The following is a 6869-nucleotide window of genomic DNA, read 5'->3' as shown; positions in this document are numbered from 1 at the left end:
TATATATATATATATATATATATTTCACAATATTGCTGTTTTTACTGCATTTTTTTATCAAATACATGCAGTTTTGGTAACCACTTTTTTTCAAAAACATTTAAAAATCTGCAAATACATACAGGTATATGCGTACATAATGTATTTATTGATTTGACAACCACAAAGTGTTAAAATAGTTTAATTCTGAATGGAATTGTCTGATCATTTAGAACCAAACATCACTGAGATGATAGATACGCAAGTCATGAAAAATCCCCAGCATTTCTCTTTTCTGCTACTGTTCCTCGAAAGGAGAACCAATACTTATGACAGGGAGCTTTTCTTCTTAGAATGTATTTCGTTTTTAAGACCCTGAAATTGGCTTGCTCTAACACTTTTGGTTTTGAAAAAAACTGCATTTATTTTAAAATACCCAAGCTGACTCACCAGAACAGCAGGCATTTTACCAGGACGCCTCAGAAAGAAACAGACTGCGAACATGAAGAAGGACATGGCACCAACTACACCAATAACGGCTATGAAGATCAACAGGGACGTATCTGACAAACAAGAGAAAGTGATTTCAATTTCACATAGAAATAATTTTAGGAACATACATAGGCAATAATAAACCCAACAACCATACCCAATAAACACAAACACACACACGAAGCTGAAGGGTCTTAAATCACCCTGAAGGGTTTATTTTGTGCTACATAATGCTTATTAAATAAATACGGATTCATTTTTAATATTTTGTTGGCATTATATAAAAACAGCATCAGATTCTTCTTCTATTTGAGAGACCTCTGAAAAAATTAGATGATTATTAGTTATTTAAATGGTGTCCATGTGATCTACTGTATAGTACCTGCTGATAGATATATGCAGTGTGGTAATGACGTGTTGCTCCAATCATTAGATGCCATCTCCACTTTCACATGAACACAATACTCCTGCCATAACGGCAATGAAGTGAACTCCACCTCGCCATCTTCATCATCATCAGGTACTGTTAAAGCCTACATCAGGGAAAACACAGCTTTAGAGATCTCAATGGCATGCAATATAATAAGCAATTTCATTTATTGTAACTTTTTCAACAAAAAAAATGTGGGCTAGTCCACTAAAAAACCAACCTCACTCTCCTGTCCTTTGGGATACAGACTAGCAGAGTAACTTGGGCCATAGTCAAAAAGATCTTTGAGAAAAGGCTTTCTGTAAATCTTAACTTTCACAGTATTAGGGGAGGAAGACAGGTCAAACTCTGGAGCCAACAATTTGCCTAAAACATGGAAGATCACCATTACCAATTGTGCAATTTGTAGACAGTAAACCCTGATGTTCTTAATAAGAATGTGGTAGTTGTATTTATTACACTTTTTTTGGTAAATAGTGGTCCTGCAAATACTTACTGTCCAATAAATGAATTCGTCTTACTGCTGACCAGGACAAGTTATAATTTCCTTCAAACAGTCCGATCTTTAATTTCATTGAAGGTTTGTATATAAAGTTCCCAAGTTCACATCTAGTTTCTGTTGTCATGTTACACTCTGGCACAGTGTCCCACTTAGCATCAGGACCTTTATCTCTATCAAAGCAAAGACAAGTATATTAGCTTTGGAGTATTGTAAATTTTGTTGAAGCAAAGAAGGTGGGCAAAAACTAAAATAATATTTTGGCAACTGTGAATACAATACTATATATATTGTATTATACTGGTTGAAGGATAGTAGGACAACATGTCTGCTTACAGTGCTGTGTTTACTTGATAAAGGGCATATACGGGGGCTCCTTTAGGGGGATCCCAGAGCACAGTTACATTTCCCTCCCATACGTCTAACTTCACATTTAATTCCAGCTGCTCACCTGTGAACAAAAGAGAAAAATTATCAGAATTATTCTCACCCTTCCCCATACTTTGAATCAATGCTCATCTCTTCCCAATAGAGAAGTGGTTTATTTGCACTTGTTCCAGTCAAAGCTGAAGTCTCACACTTGAGGTACTGTATTTATTGTGAACAAATCATGATCAGCTGTACTTTCCAGATGTAGGTGACATGACAACACCTTCTCTTTACTCATTTTACTTAAATGGATGTCTGCTTTATCAAGCAAACCACCTACCCAAATTTTCCCCAAAAGAACTTACACAATGCTGTGCAATACAATGTATTGGTGAAGCCCGGGGTTATTTAGTTGGGGGTTGAGCAACAAATCCAATTACACAAATTTCTGTTTTCTCTAACTGTATTTTCTATGGTGGTTTTAACAATGAAGGAATAAAGGTTGGTTTTAACACCTGAGGAACCTGACGGATATTCACTAGAGTCAGAGTTTATAATCGATATCCTTGTCAAATAAAGAGTTAAATAAATAAATACAGATTGTCTTTGCTATATATCCATTTTGAGAGGTTTCAAGGTTACTGCGGGGGCATCCGAATTTGGCAAGGAATTTACATCACTCACGTCATCGCTGTGACCGAAACTGGGGACTTCAAGTCAAGCGCCCACATGCACTTTATATTTATTTAGCATTTTCAGTATTGTGGATATTATTTTTATGAATATTTAATGTACAAATGTACAAATAATATTTGATATAATTAATTGATATTATTATAAATTAAAATACATTATTGTCACACACACACACACACACACACACACACACACACACACATAATATATATATATATATATATATAACCTAGCAAAATGAATCATTAGCTTTAAAAAAAAATTATAATAAACAAATAAATAAATAAATCTTACCTGCTATGTAAACTGGGATGATTATTAATGTGAACAAAAAAGAAATCCATGAAGTCCAATCCATATTTATGTCAGTTGAGCATCATATCCAATATTAAAAATCCTAATTCCAGTCCAGCTCCACACACAAACACATGCATAAAAACTCAGTTTCAGCATGCAGTGTTCCTGATAACTAAATAACTCTTCTAACAGAGCCAGCTCAATGTTCAGTTACTGCTCAGTTCCGTCCGCACCTCTCTCTCTCTCTCTCGCTCTCATGTGAATATGAGGTTGAGTGGTTGACTGGTTCTCTACGTATTTGCACTGTGAACTTCCTCCCTCACTGTTTTGCTTTAGTAAGTCTTCCGTGATGGCAGATATTTTTTTTTCTCTCTCTCTTGTGGTTATAAATGTACCATCAAGTGCAAACTGTAGCCGTGTACATGAACACGTGTAAACATAGAACATAAAACATCTACAATATAAATGTGCGAACCTATAAATACATGTACATTTTTCCCAATGTAAAGGGAAATACCAGTGCACACATTAATTAGGGAGAGTACCAGAGTTATCATGTTTGTTCTTGGTATTTACAAAGGAATTTTTGTTAGTAAAGGCTCATTGAGTTATTACTGTTTGTGATTAACACATTTGCTAAGCTATAAAACGTGTGTTTCTCAGTACTGAACTACAAGTATGTTATGCTTGCATATCAGCATGTGACCACATGCATGTGTGTGCATGCTAGGGGTTGAATGACTTCTGATTTTTTAAAGTCGACTTTTATGTGATGAAAGTTGAGTCGAAGTCGACTAGACGCTGATGACGTCATTAATGAACAAATAAGTCTGGAGCTGTGACAAACACCTTGTGCACAGCTATGGCATATGACACAGCGCTGCCCACATGGCTATTGCTCCTATAAAAGCAGGGCTCCAAACAAAAAAATTTAGTAAGGAGTCATTGGCTCCTATAAGAAAAAAATGTAGGCACCAAATTATATTTTTAGATGCCACAGAATAAATGTGTTTTATTTATTTTCTTATTATTTTTTAACATTTCAATAATACTTTCATGTGTTTATGTCTCATCTTTTCTTGAATTTATCAGCATTTTAATTGATCTTGTAGATGACCTGGGAACTAAGATTCACTTAAAGTGGGAACTCAACATTCAAGAAATATATGCTTGAACTTTTCAGTTTCTAAGGTATTTTACTAGAAATCACAGAACAGTGTTGACAATACATTTCCCCGCTGAATTATTCTGTGTGTGCGCGATCTGCGCGTGATGTACGAGCTACTGTCTGTAGTGTGTGTGCATTACAGTGCAGCAGCGCATTAGATTAGAAAGGCGATTAACTTAACTTACAATTTCGAGCATCCAGTAACCTAATATAATCACACGTCTTGTGGAGTGATTTCAGAGTATGCATTTATTTGTCATTTTAACTGTTTGGAAACTGAGCGTAAATGTGGAAGTCCTTCAAAGATTTCTTATCCTGTTGCACCCTCTATATACTCTTTTTCTGTTAGTAAACACTGTGACGTTTTCTGAGAGCGGAGCTTGGGTGGAGGCAGAAAGATTCACCTGACCGCTTCATTAACGTTAACTATGAAGTTTGTTAGCTTGTTTTTGTTATTTTTTTAACAATGACTGGAGAAAATCAGATTATGCTTGCATATGTAAAGTCACTTGCTGTCCGGGAGCGCGTTATTTGAAAAGCTTAACTTTAACGGACGAAACCAGATTGACCGACCCTACACGCTAGCTCAAAGCATGGATGATCTGACATGATTACCTCTGGTTGAGTGATTCACATCTATAGAGAAACCTAACGTGTAACGTTATAATAAAGATAATTTCACCTGTGTCTGTCTAGTCATGAAGATGCATATTTCAATTTCAGCAGGCAACTATTTTTACAGCTACATTAATGTGAACTGGGCCAAAATAAAAATAAAAAGTTAAATATTCAATGTGATGGATATATTATTTTAAGATGTATGTGTCATGTAATGATACAAATAGTTATTTTAAAGTATATACCTCCTGTAAATGTTGTAAGTTTACAGTGGCATTACATACCTTTACTTTATATACAGTACATTTAGTAGTCAACATTTGAAGTGGATCAAAAAAGTTAATCAAAGTTGTCTTAAGACAAGAACATATTTTGGTTTTAGGACAACTTTGATGAAAGGTTTTGATCCACTTCAAATGTTGACTACTGTATATACACACAAATAGAAAATATGCTTGCATTAACTTCCATTCATGCTTTTATATAATTGTTTTAAATTGAAGTATAAATTAATAAAACAATTAAAAGTAAATAAAAATATACTTGTGTCAATGTTTTTAAATCAAAGCATAACTTAATGCAAAGTATATTAAAAAGCAAATTTAAAATATTGTTGTATTAACTTCCATTCATTATTCTGTTATAAATTATGTCTAAATCATTATTTTTCAGCAGAGAAGGACCTTTTGCATAAGAAAACTGTAAATCTGACTCACTCTGTCTGCATGTTTCACTTTCCCATTAGTTAAAGAACTGAATAAAACCTTGTGGTAATCCATGCAGCTCATACCCACACCCTCAACCAGGCCTGGAGATCACATTTATATTGAAACTGATCATCTAGAATCAGTTCCCTTTGAGAAAGGCCGGTCCGAGAACAGATTTCTTATAAAAGGATTTTCACATTCCTGATCTAAAGCTGAATCACATGAAACTTGACACAACATGCACTCAACAAGTCTGCTTTGGAGGAAAAGCTATTTTGTTTCTAAATGATTTGTTAATGTAATTATGATCTTATTATAGCCACTGTGCATTTTTATCAAACAGATTCATCTCACTAAGCAAAACCATTAATAGCAATAGTCGGCTCGTGCATGCACAGCCAGCATTCTTCAAAATAAAATAAATTAAAATCATTTTAATGATTTGAAAATTAAAAATAAATAAACTGAGTGTCTGGTTGGACTATGGGTTTTACTTTATGTTGTATATATGTAAATAGGTCAAACTTATAATGAATCACGTAATGAGGATCCACAATATCTAGGGCATGTGTCTATATTTAGACTCAAAATTCACATGCATACTACATCAGACATCCCTCGAGAGTTCAAATCATCACATGGCCTTTCTGAGAAGGTTTACTGAATGAAGCTGAAGTTTAACTCTGTTACTAGGACAATGATTGACCCAGATTAACATAATTTGCTAAGGCACGAGGTGCAGATGTTGCCATGGCTATCTGGAAGATCTCTGACCCCTCTTCTTGTAGTCAAACCAAACAGAAAATACACAGCACTGACAACTAACCCAATCTCGCAGTGTGAAAACCACACAAAAATAACATGGCATTGTTTTCCATGCAGCATGGTACATTAAAATTTTAACAAACCATGAAACTAATACAGGTTATCTAAGACTAATAAACCTTTAAATTGCAAAATGTTCTCTGTGGCAGGAGGGGCGGGGTTCAGCGAGGCCTGTATCGGGAGAGAGAGGCAGGAGACGAGCGGTGCGTAAGTGGGTCAAGTGCAAACGATAAACACCTGTGTCTTGTTTCAGTAATTGGTGTGGCGAGACTGGTGAACCCCTGCCATCTGTCTCTCTCTCTCTCTCTCCCTGCCCCTGTGTCCCCTCCCTCTAAACCTGTCCCTTTCCCTAGGTCCTGAGGAAGCCTTCCCCCCCGGGCCTCGGCCAACCCGAAAAAGTGTGCGGTTGGGCGGGTGGAGGTAAGGTACCTGGGCTGGGCCACGGACAGGTGTGAATCCCGAAAGAGATTCTCACCGATCAAGGCACGGCGTTTATGTCACGGACTCTCCGCGAACTTTACGGACTCTTGGGCATTAAATCGATTCGCACCAGCGTCTATCACCCACAAACAGACGGTCTGGTCGAACGATTAAATCGCACATTAAAAACCATGATTCGGAAGTTCGTTCACGAAGACGCCAAAAATTGGGACAAATGGCCTGAGTGAGCGCCGTGGTGTGTACAGTGCGGGAAGGAATTTAAATTAAGCTCGTGTCCCAGCAAGCCGACCCTGTCTTCTTCCTTCTACCCTCTTGAACATTTGTTACATTCTCTTTTTAATTTTTGGA

The 6869-nt window shown here is 36.3% G+C and overlaps 1 pseudogene; it reads right to left on the bottom strand.

Moving 5' to 3' along the window:
* Positions 1 to 2982, bottom strand: part of LOC107561484 (uncharacterized) — a 4809-nt pseudogene extending 1827 nt beyond the window's left edge.
* Positions 2983 to 6869: the final 3887 nt, after the last annotated feature.

This window comes from Sinocyclocheilus grahami, unplaced genomic scaffold (genome assembly GCF_001515645.1).
Source record: "Sinocyclocheilus grahami isolate Dianchi unplaced genomic scaffold, SAMN03320097.WGS_v1.1 scaffold775.1, whole genome shotgun sequence".
Taxonomy (NCBI): domain Eukaryota; kingdom Metazoa; phylum Chordata; class Actinopteri; order Cypriniformes; family Cyprinidae; genus Sinocyclocheilus; species Sinocyclocheilus grahami.
Note: the sequence above shows the minus strand (reverse complement) of the source record. Positions and strands in the feature narration are given on the sequence as shown.